The sequence below is a fragment of the Pleurodeles waltl genome, chromosome 4_1, assembly GCF_031143425.1.
Source record: "Pleurodeles waltl isolate 20211129_DDA chromosome 4_1, aPleWal1.hap1.20221129, whole genome shotgun sequence".
Taxonomy (NCBI): domain Eukaryota; kingdom Metazoa; phylum Chordata; class Amphibia; order Caudata; family Salamandridae; genus Pleurodeles; species Pleurodeles waltl.
In genome coordinates, this window is record NC_090442.1 from 322,000,206 (window position 1) to 322,018,175 (window position 17,970).

The 17,970-nt window shown below is 44.8% G+C and overlaps 1 protein-coding gene across 4 annotated transcripts in view; it reads left to right on the plus strand.

The window, feature by feature from the left end:
• Positions 1-17,970, plus strand: part of LOC138287725 (potassium voltage-gated channel subfamily A member 2-like) — a 449,173-nt gene that overhangs the window by 42,999 nt on the left and 388,204 nt on the right. Inside the window, exon 2 of one of the 4 annotated variants that reach the window (XM_069228433.1) lies at positions 9,605-9,661. The exons of the other annotated variants lie outside the window; for them this stretch is intronic. The gene's annotated coding sequence lies outside the window, so the exon portion shown is untranslated. The remainder of the gene's footprint in view (positions 1-9,604; positions 9,662-17,970) is intronic. 4 annotated transcript variants of the gene reach the window in all.

Here is a 17,970-nt window from a genome sequence, read left to right on the forward strand (position 1 = left end):
GCAGCTGTACCACACATCCAAAAGGTCCCAACCCTCAGTTCACTGTTGCAATGCCCTGGCCTCTTGAATCAAAGCAGTGTTTGGGAGGGGTGGACGTGAGCAGTCCATAAGGACATCAAGAACTGCATTGGAATCCCCACACAACCCTCTAGGGAGATGGGCCCATTCTTATAAAACTGTAGAGAGATGGGAAGGGAATATGTCTTGTTCTTGGTTCGGTGCATAAAAACATCCCAGGACTACCTGCTTACCATCAAGCAGCATATAACAACCTTGTGAATTTTAGTGTCTTGGGCCAAGAACGGGATTCCAGCCCATATTCATATGGCTGCTCCACCCTCCCCCATGCAGAGGCAGAGAAGGAGGTATGGAAGAGCTGCCTCCTCCATTTCCACTGTAACCTAAGGGCTTCTGGTGCAGTAAGATGTGTTTCCTGTAGGAAGGCCATGTGTGTATGACGCTGATGCAACTGTGCCAGAACCCTATGACGTTTATAGATTGAGCACAACCCCCTATCATTCCAGGTGACTTTACTGTAATATTTAGGGATTGTAGCCCAAGTGTTTAATAAGTCAGTGCCCCCAATAATGGACCTTGTGTGCTCCACCAGTAATTCATCAATGACAGAAGCATAGCAACAACTAATGTTTCCCAATCCGTGCTCCAGCATAAAAACGTCGCTCAACCAGTTAACCAAATATAACAGAATGTAACTGGCATGGAGATACCAATGCTTACGCTGATGGGTTGCGATGGTCCCTGCACTATGCTACGCCATGTCAAGGTGATAATGTTACTGCCTCACTACTGGAGGATTGGACCCGGACTCTGTCTATGACGAAATGGTCACATAGCAATCCCTAAAACCAAGGTGGAATACGTAAGGATATCACATGTAAATATTAGGTAACAGTTATTGAACTGATGGGAAATTCAGAACATTACACAGCATTCCTTGTAACAGTATAGGTTATGGTGTGCGGGGAGCTCCCCTCCCCATCTAAATCTGCAGGTATCAAATTTGTGTAGGGAGCATGTAGTTTGGCACCTCCGCGACTCAGGCCTTTACAAGTCATTGGCCGTCTGTGGCATTATAACTGGGAATAAGGTCGTGTTACCCACAGTGTCAGTGTCTGAGTCCTTATCCAGGGATGATTCAGTGCTGGGGCCTCGGCCGGGACCATGCAGGACTGCTGCTAGTTGAATAGCCTTGAATTGGCTCACACAGGCCTGTTGTGGGGATAGCACTGCCTTAGCGCCAGACTTATGGCACCTACCCCGGGCCCGTCGGCCAGACATCCGAGGTGCAGTCCCATGTGGGCGTCCATCTTGCGACCCCTGGAAATTCTGCTCCAGCCACTCTCTGGCTGCCTCTGGTGAAAAAAAAAGTAAGAGCGCTGCTCGTGAACGATTTTTAGTTTGCTGGGAATATCAGTGCATACGTAAGACCACAGGTTCTGAGCTGACGCTTCACTTCCTGAAAGGAAGCACTCTGTTGCTGCATTGCCACCGTCTAATCCGGGTATATAAACACTCCTGGTCCTCCAACAGTAAGCAGTGCATGTTTGCAGGCTGCACAGAGTAGCATGTCTCTGTCTCTAAAGTTCACAATTTTTGCCACTATTAGACTCAGAGGGGTACCCGGAATGGGTTTCCTGGCGGGCAGTCAATGTGCCTGTTCCACTGTGAAGATGCTACCTGTGACTACAGCCATGTTTCAATGATTTGATTGGGTGGGCTGAGTGCCTGCAATACCTTCTGGTAAACCCACTATGTGGGTATTATTTTTGCATGCTCTGCCTTCTGCATCTTCGGCACGATCCTGAAGTTGTTCCACTTGTTTATGCAACCGGGCAATCAATGATCCGTGTTCCTCATGTCCCTGCATTAAGGTGGATAATGTTTGTTTTGTTGATTTGACCCTGTCTGCAAGTTTATGGCGATTGTCTTTTAGCAGAGTGATATCCGTGGTAAGGGTGACAAGTTTCAGTTCCATTGCTACTCTGGAGTCATATACTTCCTGCAATTCAATGTCCAGTTTGTTCACTGGGGGTGCAACAACATGGGGGGAATACAGTTCACAGAAGTCGAGGTAACTGATTCCTCCGATGGCAGGGAATGTGCTTGCAGCCAGATGCTCACCATGAGGAGAACATCCCACTTCTATTGCCCCCGCTGTGTTATCCTTATGTAGGTCCTGGAGAGGTGTTACACTACGGCCGACCTCCAGGCGTCTGGCAGGAGCCACGCAAGTACACAGACCAGCACTGTAGGAGCATACCCCTATAGCGATCCCCAGTGGTCACTTTCCACAGGTCTCAATTACAGTGCAGCGGGGGGATCCTGTTGCTAGCGCACGACACATGCAAGGCTTGAACTGCTATGAACTAGTTCAAGTTAGGTAGCCCATTTTGGCACCACTACTCCTTCAGTCTGCCCATACCTCCAGGTAGTTTGTACCTTGTTGCAGAGATGCCCTACTCTAGCCCCCTGCCAGTCCTCACTAGTGTCCAGATGTGGCAGTCAACAGCCTCACACAAGGCAGCCCACTGGGGCCCCAAACTCCACATAGCCCACCAGTCCGCTGTGCATCGCTGGGCCAGACCTGTCCTCCCCTCCAGGGTGGCTCCGGCAACTCTTCAACCCCAGAGGTGCGTGCAGGTCAGGTGGCCTCCAGGGGTGCATGTCCGCCTCACACCGTGGCCTCCGAGGTGCGCAACCCGGTCCGTCATTGTTGCAGCCAGGCCACCACTATCCCCGCTACACTGGATCTTCGCCCACTCCTCACCGCACTGCATGATTGGCCGCTCCAGCAGTAGTCACTACGTTGCAGGGAACCAATCAGTTCAGGAAGAGGGATGGCAGGAGTAGATTGTGGGTCCAGCATGAGGCTGCAACCCATCGTGGCACGGCCCAACTTCATTGCGGCCCTGCCTCCATCACCAAAGCACGGTTACCCAGCCACAGCACAGACTTCAGTGTGGCACACGTTCTTCATAATGCGGACTACATTGGAGTGATGAATTGGGGCAGATTGTGGCCGGTTGTGAGTATAATTAATGGGCCCCGGTCCGGAGCAGCAGAGTTAGACGTCCGCCATCTTAGGCGCCTACCCACGCCCCATCAAAATCCCCTTCCTAATGTATTATTCAGCTCATCCTTCGTATAGTGTCTGTCATGGAGTTCATATTGTAAAACCCCTTCCCATTTTATGTACCAGAGTGTTCACCATAAAAAAACATGTTTGTTGCATTTGTCAGAGTTCACAATGCAATACAGGTTTCTAATATATTTGACAAAGAACTCACACTTTAACACCCATACATATGGTGTTTGTCATATACTTCAAAATGTACAAGCTCTTCCTGTTAAATTTGTCAGTGGATTCACAATGTAAAGCCATTTTTTATGATTGTTAGCTAACAGTTCAATATAAAATTCCTTCCCATAACATTTGTCAGAGAGTTCATAATGTGATGCCCCTTTCTGCCGTACTGTTTATGGAGATAAATCATGGAAAGTGCCTTCCTAGTGTATTTAACCTGGGGTCTGTGTTAATCATTTCTATATCAATCATGAGCAATGGAACTACTTAGGAAAGCTTAAGGCAACAGTTTTTCAACTAAATCTATGTAGTGAAGATAAACATGTTTGAGGAGCTACAGCCGCTCTCTTACTACTCCTTTTTATAGCTCTTTTTCTGGTGATCATATAGGCCCTGGCAGATTATTATGCTGTCAAGCCAGACCAAAACACCAATTCAATTACAAAACAATGTTTTTCACAGTAAGCAACTAAAACATGCATGTTACAGTGATCTATGAAAATTCTTATATAAAAAATAATACTTGTACACAGGCTTTAACAAAGTTTAACCACAATTCACTCCTAAAAGCGTTTTGGCTTTAGCAAATGCTTTTCACAATAAAATTTAGGCATGTTGCATTTGTCATAACTTGTCACAATGCTATGTGACCTAACGTTTCCAGGTAAACCAATCAGCATTCAGTTTTGTTCATTGATTTGTCACCATAGCCAACTCAAGCGTACCCTACTGAGAAAAAGTGTTCAAGCAAGCTGGTAAAAAAATAGGTTATTAGATGGGGAGGATGTGCGTACTTCACAAGTAATAGATCCACAATCCTGCCAGGTACAATATATGAGTTCATTAAATCAATCTGGGTTCAACCCCTGGTAGTTATGGGACAGAGCAGAAAGGCTTAACTTATGGAAAATGTGTATTAACAGTACTAAAACATTTAAAAAGTCCAATCATAACACAATTAAAATCCCACAGTCAATTCAAACAAATTAAAAAAATGATAAGAAAAATGACACCAAAATGACTAAAGTTCTATAAGAGGAACACAAAATATATATTTGTTTTAGGGCAAAAAGCACCAAGAAAATGTGAAGTGCAAATCAGAAGTAACTGTTTGCAGTTGAATGGAATCTTGGTTCAATTTCTGGCCCACTTGTTTAGTCTCTGAAATGGAATTCAGAATCCTCCAGTGAGGACGGCTGCAGGCTGTGTCTGGTGAAAAACTTTTGATGTCAGATAGCATTGGGACAAAGGCCCTGATGATGTCTTTGGTTTTGGATGGAAAAGCTCCATGAGGATAAATTCAAACTTTCTGGCACCTAAAGTCCTTTTGTTAGCTGGAGACTTTTAGCGCACTTGCCTGGTCAATATTTCTACTTTCAGACTTGGGCTTTTTTATGGAGCTTTTAATCATCGAGTGGTCCAAGTATGAAGCTGTATATGACAACATTGTCGTCATGAAGTCCTCCTGACAATCCAGCGGCCTCGTTAGTCCAAAAATGTTATAAGCCCTGAATTTTCAGGCTTTCTAGAGCAGCTTCTCTTAGTCTTTTCTAAAGCTCCTAGGATTCCAGGAACAGCACATTGGGGACATGACTGACTCCAACCAAGGCCACTAGCTGGGTCCAGTCCTGATCCAGAGCTACTGGCCATCTGGGTACTCCAGCAAAAATGTCTCTTGCAGCTTGTTCTGGAACTGTAGCTATATAGGAGGTGAGTAAACTGACCCTTTCAGTGCACTTCTCAGTGTCATGTACAAGTGGGAGCAGGTCCACCCCGTCAGGTCTCCACACAGGTCAGAAGCAGCAGATCAAGTCCTCTTTTGTGTTTTAATAAGCTGTAGGCAAGGATCCACTTTTGCATGATTCACTTGAGGCCATATCCTGGACACTTCCTAACCAATGAGTGTTAGAACTGAAAGTTTTAGCGTGGTTTTCCTCCAAACATTTTACCTACTCACCTCCTGTTTGCTGAACTTTGTTTTGTTGGCTTTATGACTGAGTGCACATTACCAGTGATAAAGTGCTTGTGCTCACTACTTAAAACATTGTAAAATTGGCCTACACCTGTTTGGTACATTAACTATAGTTAAAGGTCCCTAGTAAATCAGAGCAACATGTACACGGAGCCTGTAAATTAAATGCTACTCATGGGCCAACCGGACATATTGTGTCATCCACTGAAGTAGCCTTTTAAAACATATGTCAGGTCTGCCATTATAGCCTGCATGCAGTTGTAAATTGTGAATTTGACCTGGCAAAATAAGCATTTTGACAAAGCCTAATTCCCCCTTTTTAATATACATTTCTCCTCAAGGGAAGGCCCTAAACCCCAAAGGACAGGGTGTAGTGTATTAAAAAAAGTTAGGCATGTACTTTTAAGTTTTATGTGTCCTTATAGTGAAAAACTTCTAAATGTGTTTTTCACTTCTGTAAGGCTTACCTTTCCAACAGTAAACATTGGGTAACCTATTACATTTAATATGTGATAACATTTGATTAGGAGCGTGTAGTAATGTCATATTTACATAAAAAAATAATTGTCATTTGAAATCCCCTTTAATGGTAAAGTTGGATATTGTTCCAATTCTGAAAATTGCACTTTTATAAAGTTGACTTTTTTTATTGTAATAATTGGGGCTAGATGTATCAAACAATTTTGCATTCGCAAACAGCACGAATCGCAAAATTCGGCCGTTGCAAATGCAAAAATGCCTTTCAAGATGTATGAAAGGCATTCGCAATGCAATTTCAAGGAATCGCTAAAATAGCGATTCCCTGAAATTGCGACTCCATATAGAGAATCGGAAATTACGATTCTCTGAATAGTAAATCGCAAATAGGGAATTACTATTTGCGATTTCCATAGCACATGTATAAAGCATTTCCTAAATGTGAATTGGGCATTTAGGAAATGCAATTACTCCCAAATCCAAGTTTGTGGTAAGCATGTGCAATTTTTAAAAATGCATGTGTGCGCTTCACATTGTGGGGTGCATCAATGGTGACCTTAGGCCCCCAGCACCCTGGGGTTTACATTACCTAATTTGCGAATTCCGAACAGGAATTCGCAAATTAGGTATTGTAAAACCATTCGCATCTATGTGCCTACAGGACCATAGGGTTGAATGGAGTCCCATACCATAATTGAGATTCGGTAATAGCAATTGCGACTTTTGAGAAATCGCTATTACCTAATCACAATTTTCATACATCCCATTTTGCATTTCTTAAATAGCGATTTCTTAAAAATCGCTATTTAGGAAATGCAAACCGGGATGATGATACATCTGGTCCTTGGTGCCTGCAGCATATATGTCCTGAGTTGGGTAAGGGCCTGATTTAGAGTTTGATGCAGGGGTTTACTCCATCACAAATGCGATGGGTATCCTGTCCGCGGTATTACAATTCCATTATGACCTGTGGAAATTGTAATACAGCGGTAGGATTTCTGTCACATTTGTGACAACGTAACCCCACTGCCAAACTCTACCTCAGGCCGTAAGTGTTGCTGGCAGTCATCCTATGTGTATTGATCCCAGACAGTAAGACAAAGGGTATTGGCAGGATGAGAGGGGCACAGCTGTTTCCTGCCCCAATTATATTTTAAAGGGGCTCCCTCCAGCACACTAATAAAGAACTTGATGCCAACGTACTGTCAATCAAGACCCCTTGGAGCCTGGGAAGGGGAGGGAAGTAAACTCCAGGTCCAGATGTGAGGAGATGTCTAGACGTTTCTCCCACTTCAAACCGGGCACCAGGTTTAAATATTGGACCCTCAGAACAACTCTCATCACACTCCTTGACCTGTGGATACTACAGAAGATGGTCTGCCATGCTGCTAGAGAAATGCCCTGCTGCCTAAGGCCTGTCCTGCTCTCTGAGAAGGAAGACTGGACCTGCTGCCTTTATCGCAGGCAGAGTGACTTCAGGGGTCAGGTTGCTGACCTCTTGTTCTGAGCTACAGGACACAACATGCTCCAAAATCCTCCCTGCAACTGCCCAGCTGACCTGCTGCAATGGACCTGCCTTGACCTGCAACTAGACCTGCAAGAGACCTGCTGGCCTCTGTTGGAGTGAGTTTCTGATTCCCAAGAAGTGCCTTACCAGGTCTTGGATCCTTGGCTGGCATCAGCTGAGCTTGTCCCGTGAAGAAAAGGAGACATCTTGAAGTTTTGGGTTCTTCACAAGTGTGAACAGGCCCGTTCGCGATGTGAGCTTGACGCCTATGATGACTGCTAATGCAAAGCTCTGGTGGACCTGACCCTTCAAGCTACAACGACGACCGCCAACGCGAGAGCTGCACTTCGTGCTACCGCATCAACAACCTGTAGTGACAACCAATGTGAAGATCCAGCAATAACCATCCACGATTACCAACAGGATCTTCACTCTACAGTGATGACCATCTGCAACACTCAGCCCACTCTTAGTGCTACAGCAGCAACCATCTGCAATGCTCTTCTTGCTCCTCACAGGCTGTTCCACCTTGAACTTCATGCTGGACTTTGAGAAGTTAACTTTTTTTAGCAGGCTAGGGGTTGTTGCTTGAGAAGGATATTAACCCCCTTTAACCAAAACCCAATTTGCTGCAATAAGAAAATAGTTTCTATGGACAACACTTCCTATTTTTGCAGTACATTCAGTTTGCCTCACTGCAATTAGTCCCCACAGTGCACGTTTCTAAGTGAAATCCATCATGGCAGCAACCTTCTGCCCCTGGAGGTTTCTGATTCCCTGTCAGGAGTATGTTTAGAGAATGTGCAGTTCCCATCTCAGCCCCATCAAACTGGTTCTAGGACTAGCCCTGTCTTCCACCTGGCTGGTGCCACCCTGGCTTTAGTTGGCCCAGAGACCAAAGGCTTCTTTCTACAAGTTTTCCTTTACACAGTATTATGACTTGCCAGGCCTCACCCTGTTTTCTTTCAAGTTAATGACATTCTTAAATGCCCTGCAGCTGCCCTTGCTGAGCTTAAAGGAGATATATATCTCACACCTAGATCTTCCTGCCAAAAGGCCTACAAAATTGTTTCTGCTCCAGGAGCAGTTTTCACACCTCATTAAGGAGAAGCACTGACAGGAGCTAGCTGCTGGCAGGCTAATGCTAATTATCCTACTGATAGGCAGAGTCTAACTTTCTAAAAGTTAATTTTTCAAAATGTTTATTAAAGATATTTCTTCACCAATGAATTTGATTTTTAATAAATATTAAAAATTATGTTTGAATGATTTCTGTAGCTTATCTCAAGCCCGACTTAGAAGAAATAGTATTTTATTCTGAACTTTAGTTTCTCTCATATGATAGCTACAGTCACTTACAGTGAAAATAGCTTGTGGGGCAGAGTTACAGTAGGTACATGCCAAAGCCAAGTTTTTGTATGTACAATTTTTAAATTAAAGGCATTCTGGCTTGTGGCCTGCCTACAAGGCCTAGTTAGTAGTGAGGTATGTAACATTAAACAGTAGGGTTCTTTCCTGTCAAAACTGGTTATTTCAACAAGTTCACCTGGAGGTTTAAATGTTGCAGCGATCAGGCTATACAGGTATGCCTGAAGTCATGTTTTGTTTGTCAGCTCAGAGAATGGTGAAACATGTGCTGAACTCCACATGGGAAATGTAACTTCCAAAGTCATTGGTCTATCTTACTATAAGGTTAAATACATCAATTTGGAGCTGGCCAACTCTGTCATGTTTTAAGGGTCAGAACACATACACTAACTCCCAGACAGTATTACCACAGTGTGCAGAGCAGGGCTGTGCAAAATGTGCTAATTTGTTGTAACGTAATTATACAAAATTACTGCAAAATTTCACATAAATATGCGAAATGCATCTTGCACTCTAAATATTACTTGGGTAAATTTAAACTTGAAAATGTAGTTTCAAGTTGGTTTCTGGTCGCTCATGAGCAAAACACTGTAGCTCACATTAGGAATTGTAGTTTTGCACTAAAAAAATATCTGAACAGTCCCCTCAGGTAAAAAATCTTCCTGAAATGTTTGTTGTCTGTCTACATTAAAGGAACGGCTACTCATGTTCAAGACACTGCTGCTCAGGTACAAATTTGTACTCTCTCTCTGCTCTGAAATTATTTGAATGGCTTTTACCTGAAATGCTGCTCGCATTAAACAATTACCCGAGTGATACAGCACACTCCCCAAAATTGTGCATGCTGACATAATGGCATAATGTCTGTAATTTCACACACATTTTGTTATGCACAATTACCATGATTATGTCAATTAAACTGCCATGAATAACATTTTACCCTGGTCTATTTCAGAGTTCAAACACCAGCAGGATCAGTCCACAGAAAATAAGAGTGACAACACAAAAAGAGGTAGTTTCTCACATATCCCTATTTTACAGTGAAAGCACACAACGCGGGCTTAATCAAATCATGTAGAGTGGGAGATCAACATGTATGAGTTTTTATTAAAACTCCTTTTCTGATGATCACATAAGGTCCATTGATGGCTGGTCTGTCAAGTCAGACCTAATACAAGAAGTGAAGCTATTACTCTTCTTACGCTATTTTATGCTCAGACAGATATTTTTATTTCTGTCACTGTGATCTCACCAAATCGATGTGTTGTTTTAGTTGTAATGACTGCTTCAAAAACAATTTTTATATGTTGTCCAGGAAGCTTTGACAGCTTAGGTAAAATATATATTTTTTCATTTATACAAGGCATGATTGCATTTGCCTTAAGTTCCTCCTTCACTTTCTCTTTCCATTCTTTCATCACACTGTTAAAGTTCACTTTGTCTATCCCCTAGAAAAGAAAACAAACATTTTACCTATGCAACTGCCTCAAGCAACCAAATGTACATCCTTCATTACCTCACACTGGAACAATATTTTAATATATTTTTCTTTGAAGCCCACATCACATAATTCGAAAGATGGGTTAATCAAACTGGGGCATTGTACTTCCACTCGGAATTGATAACTCCGGACGAAATACCTCTAGTCACAATTATGAATCTCTGGGCCCTAATTTATGGTAAAACTCCAGATTCGAGTATTCCAGGTTTGAATCCATCAGGACAGCAATATTTGCTGCAGGGCCAAAGTCTGCGATCAGCAGTATTGCTCAGCCTCCACCCACCTCCTGCCCCCAGAAGGGGATGGCATACAATGCTCCCCAGACACAGACACAAGAATGCCCTACAACCCTCCATCCCCACAACACCCAAACCCTCAATGGCCCCAGCACTGACACTTTCCGTCTGCTTAGAGAAGGCAGAAAATGTCTGTATTAACTGCAAACAAATTGGAAGACTGCTCTTAACAGATCCCAGTAGCTCCTGGTCCTTACTTCGGTAAAAAAAAACACTTTGTAATGGCAAGAATTTTGTGTCAAAATACCAGCTGACAATGAAAACTCAGCCCTCGGTATCTGCGCAAAATTATAAGCAATTCATGATGAATTCCCTTGAATTTAAGGATCTATCATTAATGTTTATGCGAAAGAAAATCTAGGTTCTTAAAAGACATGGTGGGGTTAAAGATTATCGCCTGAAGTGTATTCTGTTTCATAGCCTGCATGTGTCTGTTACATACAGTACTCTGAGTTAGTTCCCGGAATTATTTGTATTCAATAAAACACATTATCAGGATACATGGTCTGGTCCTTCTCTTTTTAATTGGTACATTTAGTTCTTAGAGGATGAATACAATTCAAGTGCAGTTAGCAGTGGTAAAGTGCACAAAGCCCTAAGGCCAGCAAAAATGAAATCAGCAAAAATGGAGGAGGAAGGAAAAATGTTCGGGGGAAGACCAACGTAAGGATGACAGGTCTAACATGAGTCTAATTAACAACTAACAAAACTGCAACTTTAACTCAGCCAGTTATTTGTGTTTCTTTGGCCAGCAAGTTGTCTGCTATATTCAATTTGTTCTTTGATAATGCTTGGTTTTCCAAATTTCTTTGCTACCCCAGGAAAGATGGTGAAGTCCGATAAGCTGTGGATCTCAGATTCATTACTGATCATAGTATCCCTATAAAACGACAGCCTAAATAAGGAACTCATCTGTATTTATCTATAACCTCTTACTGGGTCTTGAAATACATTTCTTGATGGTTGGTATTGGTACTTATTTGTTGATCTGCTTTTGGGTCAATACACATCCCTTTGTGCCCAGGACAAAGCAATCATCACATCTGTAGATTGAAGGGAGACAAAAAAGATGGTCAATGCATTGAGGGCAATCTGTAAGAGTTGTGAGGCAACCGTTGTGAAGGATGCTTTTTAGAGGCTCTGAGCAAGGTGTTAACACTTCCAATGTGCAAGAGGATTTAAGCTTACACTATAGAAAAGAAAATAGGCATAGGAAGGTATATTAAGAGTGAGTGAGTGCCAAGGTGTTTAGGCTTTCTTTTTCACATGGCTTTACATGAAAAGCAGAGGTTGATGTTGAGATCCAGAAACTTCACATTTATTCAGGGGAAGATGGCAAAGAGAGATGACTGCATATTTTAATTTAATCTTCCACTTGACTCTAGGGAAGATTTTAGATAAATTGCTGATATCCTGGATTGAATACGGTACAGGTAGCATCTCAGGTGGTGTATGCCAATGTGGGGAAGAATGCTTCAAGCAGTGTTTGGCCATTAACCATATTGAAGGTCACTGATAAAAGAAGGAGTTTTCAATGCCTATAATTTTTATGGCATCAATGACAACCATGATTGAGGCTGTTGATGTGGTGAGGTGGAGAAGGAACACTGGCTAGTATGCTTGAAGGAGACTGTGGTCTGGAAGATTCATTTTAACGTGCTTTCCAATAACTTGCTTAGCAAAGGGAAGTTGATGGTGGGGAGTGCTTGGTGAGGTCATTAGCGTCCAGGTAAAGGGTTGTAGTAGGAGAAATATTTGAAATGTGTTAAGGAAAGTTATGAAGGGCTCAATGTGGACGGCTGTACTGATAGTGACTGGTACTAAAGATGCCAAATACAACCACATTTTCCAAGAAGGATTTAGTGATGAAGTACCACCATTCTCAACTTGCCTCTTTTACAGCAAGGTGTGGAAAACAATTAATTCATTTGTTTGTTAATGCTGGATAAATCATTTGATATCTGTATACTTATACATGCTTATTGACTTGTTCCCACTGTAGAAACAATTACCATGTTACCTCTGTGGTAAACTATTTGCAAAAATGTTGTCCTTTTACACCTCATGGTGCAAACTATAGGAGAAAATTTGCTGTACTCTGGGATCAGTAAAAGACTCTGAAGGACACACAGATGGAATCAACTGTGGTGATAAGTAATGCTCAACTCTTTGATAGCTGCAGCAGAGAACAGACAAGCTTACCTTAAGGCAAAGTGTAAAATATGTATGCAGTATCAATACAGTGATAAAGTCAAAACACCAAATAATAAAAATATCAAACCTAATTACAATACCTTGAAATCTAATTAACAAAATAATAATGACAAAAAGGTGAACTGGATCTTGATGTTGGATATACCAGCAGGATGGCACAGTCAATGATTTTACCTTCTGACTTCTGACTTGGTCTGCACAATGCAGGGCAAAACCTGTTCTAGGGGAAAGGTAGCAAGCTGTGTATGAAAGGTCTCATAGAAGTCACATAGGCATTGAGTGAGGTCCTGCTGAAGCTTTTGGTTTTGATGGAAAAAGCTCAGAGTGGGAAAAGTTCAAATTTTGTGCCCACAGAGGTCACCGGATTGGCAGATTTTTTGACACCTTCATCTGAAGCTGATTTCTAATAACATGACTTAGGGTATCCCATCTGCCAAAGTATAAATCCCAGTATTTCATTTGGGATTTATATTTCAGCGGACAGGATACCTGTCACCGTTGTGATGGAGCAACACATCTACCAAAATCTAAATCTCTTAGTCTAGTTTTTGTAGCTTGGATTCCTCCAGCAGGGCAAGGCAGCAGGGCTGTATCGGAGCAGGGATCCATGAGGCTGGGTATGTTCTTGCTGTGGTCCTGGTCAATCAATCAATCAATCAGGTATTTATGAAGCGTGGCGTACTCCCAGAGGATCTCAAGGCACTGTGGGGAAGGATGGAGATAAGTCGAAGAGCCAGGTCTTGAGGTCCTTCCTGAACAGGACAAGGGGGATTGCCTGAGTGTTAGAAATGGGGTTTCTGGTTGGCTAGGGTATGCACCTCAGCCAGGCAGAACTTACCCACTCTAGTCAGGGCAAGGGAGTTACACGTCCCAGATAACCCCTGCTCACCCCCTTGGTAGCTTGGCACGAGCAGTCAGGCTTAACCCAGAGGCAATGTGTAAAGCGTTTGCACAACACACACAACACACATGACGCAATATCCCCACCACAAAGGAAACACAACACCAGATTATATGAAAATATACTGTATTGTACACAAGGCAATTATCAGACCAAACATCACATTTCAGTACTATCCTGCTACCTTAGCAGTTGTCAGAACGTTACACATTAGTTACTCTGCAACCTAGCAGTAGTCACACATAACACACAGGTTACTCAGTATTCTGCAACATAAGCAGTAGTCAGGAAAACACGTTATTACATCACAGCACTTGTCATAAGAATATCATGAAATGCCCATAGTAGAAACATTAGAAAACATATGGCAAGTTAGAAAAACATATTAGCAAGCATGTCCATAAAAGGAACATTTGCATACACATATGTAAAAACATCAAACGCAGGTAGGTAATATATGAATCAAACAAAAGTCTGTAGAAAGAACTTTGGATTCCAACTATATTGGTCCTTTAAACAGTACCTGGTTGGATGAAGGCACCTCCAGTGCCTAGAAGGTGAACAATGGGGCCCCCAGTGCTTCTATGTGCAAAACGGGGGCCTCCATTATACTCTGGGGTCAGAGGAGGGCGACATGCACCTCCTCTTTTTTATAGACAGGCCCCTCCGGGAACCGTGATTACTGGGGGCCCCCCAGGGCCTCAACCGGCCCTCACGAGGGGGGCCAAAGCCAGCACAAACAACTTAGGGCAGGAGGGGGGCACCACGCACCCCCTCCGGTTTAACGACAGGCCCACCCCGGGACCTGCGATCTCTGGGGGCCTCCACTGGCCCTTCCACCAAGGGGGGGCCCCACAATAATGCCCATTTTACCTAACAGCAGAAAAGGAGCGTCCTGCTCCTTACGCAGTGGCCAGGGGGAAAGGGGCACTCCCCGCGCCTTCCCCTAGTCCTGCCGTGAAGCCACAAGAAGATCAGACCCCTCCTGGGGCCCGAGCAGACACTCGCCTGTACCCGATGCGGTGCACGAGTGTTCTTCCAGCTTCCCGGGCTGCTGCGGTGATCTTATTTAAAAGGGCACAATGCAGCCAGGAGCCTACAAGCTCCCAAGGCTCCATAAGCGCGCTGAAAACCACGGAGAAGCACCCCTCGTGAAGAAATGGATGCAGGGGTCAGGGGCCACAGCACCCTGCCCCTGGGGAGCAGAATCTTAAGACAAGGTCCTCAGGTGGAGGGCCCAGCTACAGGCCAGCACAAGGGGAAGGCAGCAAATGGCAAGTCCTTCACAGTGACCAGGCAGGTCACAGGTCAGCACAGCAGCAGCAGTAAATGGCGGTTCCTTGTGAGTCCTTTCAGCCTTTGGTGTCCAGTTCCAAGATGATTCCAAGAGTCTCCAAATTGTGGGGAAAATTCCCCTGTACTTATAGTCAGTTCTTACAGTGTTTTACAATGGTAGGGCGAGGAGGTTCCAGCCAGTTACAACTGGTTCTGGGAGTGCCCCCTCTCTCCTTTCAGCACAGGCTCCAAACATCAGTGGGGGGATAACAACCCTATTGTGTGAGGCCAGGGCACAGTCTTTACAAATGCAGGTGTGCCCCGCCTCTCCCTTCTCTCAGCCCAGGAAGACTATTCAGTATGCAGATGCACCTCTGTGACACCCCCACCCTCCCTGTGTACAGGCTGTCTGAAAAGTATGCACAAAGCCCCAACTGTCACTCTGCCCAGACGTGGATTGGAGTCAAGCTGCAAAACACCAGAGTCATAAGCACAGATAAATGCGCACTTTCTAGAAGTGCCATTTCTGTGATAGTAATAAAAAATACACCCACACCAGTAAGCAGAATTTATTATCACCATCACAACCATACCAAACACGCCTACGCTACCCCTCATAAATCAGACAATACCCCTTACACATAAGGCAGGGCATTTCTAATGCAATCCTATGAGAAGGCAGCACTCACAGCAGTGAGACACCAAGTTAGACTGTTTGTCACTACTAGGACAGGCCATGCAATATGGCACATGTCCTGCCTTTCTACATACATGGCACCCTGCCCATAGGGCTAGCTACGGTGTACCTTAGGGGTGACTTACATGTAGTAAAAGGGGAGTTCTGGGCCTGGCAAGTAAATTTAGATGCCAGGTCCCTGTGGCAGAAAACTGCGCACACAGGCCCTGCGCTAGCAGGCCTGAGACAGGTTTGAAAGTCTACTTCAGTGGGTGGCGCAAGCAGCGCTACAGGCCCACTAGTAGTATTTAATTTACAGGCCCTGGGTATAGAGATACCACTGTACAAGGGACTTATAGGTAAATTAAATATGCCAATTAGGTATAAGCCAATCATACCAACTTTAGATGGGAGAGCACCTGCACTTTAGCACTGGTCAGCAGTGATAAAGTGCTCAGAGTCCTAGAGCCAACAGCGAGAGGTCAGAAAAACCAGGAGGAAGGAGGCAAAAAGACTAGGGATGACCCTGCGTAAGGCAAAAAGTCTAACACTGAGGAAGTGAGACAGCATCTTCCAGGTCTGCACAGTGAGTTGGGGAAGGATCTTTCTCCAGCTGAGTTCTTACAGATCTTTGGGGTGCTGGCGAGGGCGGAGATGTCTGGTTGGAGTGTAGATGGAGAAGCGTGGTTGAAGTAGGCTGGTCCGATGTTATGTAGGGTCTTGTATGCGCGTGTGAGGAGCTTGAAGGTGATTCTTTTGTTGACTAGTAGCCAGTGGAGGTTTCTGAGTGATGCAGTGATGTAGTTGTGGTGTTCTGGATTCTCTGGAGTCTTGTTTGTAGTTTCTTGGTGAAGCCGGCATAGAGTGCATTGCCATTGTCAAGCTTGCTGCTGATGAGTGCCTGGGTGTCTGTCCTTCTTGCCTCAATGGGGATCCATTTGAATATCTTTCGGAGCATGTGAAGTGTGTGGAAGCACGATGATGAGACAGCATTGACTTGGCGGGCCATTGAGAGCGAGGAGTTGATGATGATGCCAAGGTTGTGTGCATGGTCGGTGTGTGAGGGGGGTGGGAGCCAAGAACTGCGGACCACCAAAAGCAGTCCTAGGTGGAGGGGGTAGGGCCCACGATGAGGACCTCAGTCTTGTCAGAGTTGAGCTTGAGGCAGTTGTCTTTCATCCAAGTGGCGACTGCCTCCAGTCTGTTGTGGAAGTTGTTGATGGTTGGTGATGGTTTGTCGGTGAGGGAGAGAATCAGCTGGGTGTCGTAGGAGACAATGTTGAGACCATGGTGTCTGACGATGTTAGCGAGCGGGGTCATGTAGATACTGAAGAGAGTGGGGCTCAGGGAGGAGCCCTGGGGGGCACCGCAGCTGGTCTCCATCGGTTTCAAGGTGAATGGTGGGAGACCAACTCTCTGGGTTTGGCCTGTGAAGGAGGAATGATTCACTCAAGGGCTTTGCCATGGATGCTGGTGTCATGTAGTCACATGCAGAGGGTGTTGTGGGAGACGGTGTCGAAGGTGGCAGAGAGGTCTAGGAGGATGAGGGCTGCTGTTTCACTATGGTCAAAGAGGGTGCAGGTGTCATCCGTGCTGCAAGGAGTTGCAGTTGCACCTGTTCCTGAATTAGGATATGGTTGCTGAATTTGGTGAGCTTGGCATTGATGGCCTTCTCAATGACTATGGCTGGGTAGGGAAGCAGTGAGATGGGTCTGTAGTTTTTCAGGTCCATCGTGTTGGCAGAGCACTTCTTCAATATTGGATTGATCTAGGAGGTGGGGTCTTTTGGTGTGGTGGCAGTGGGCAGGGTGGGTGGGTCTTGGGTGGTAAATCCATCAAAGATGTTCTGGATATTGCAGTGAAAGAAAGTGGTGAGGTTGTCACAGAGGTCTTGGGAGGGTGGGATATCTGTGGTTTCCATGCTGGGTTTGTTGAATTCTTTGACCACGGTGAAGAGTTCCTTGCTGTTGTGAGTGATGGCGTTGATGCATTCCCGAATGGCCGATTTTCTTGCTGTTCTGATGAGGAAGTAGTGCGTGGTGAAGGCTTTGTGGCCTGCCGTGCTCTTGCTGTTTCACCACTTTCCCTTGAGTCATCTGCAGGTGTGCTTGGATTCTTGGAGGTTGGGGGAGAATCAGCTGATTTTCTTGTGGTGTAGATTGTTGGAGGGTTTCCTGAGGGGGTCCAGAGTGTTGGAGCAGTCGGAGACCCATTGATGGAGGGTGTGGGCTGAGGCATTGCCGTCCGTGGTGTCCAGTGGTGGGGCAAGGCGGAGGGCTTCTGTGAGTTGGACTCTGGAGACCTTGATCCAGTTTATGCAGGGGTGGTAGTGGCATGGTGGAATTCTGTGTTCCTGGTGAAGGAGAAGTTGACACAGTGGTGGTCAGTCCAGTGTAGTTCGGAGGTGTATGAGACGGAGATGTTGTTGCCGGCGGAGAAGACGGGCTCAAGGGTGTGT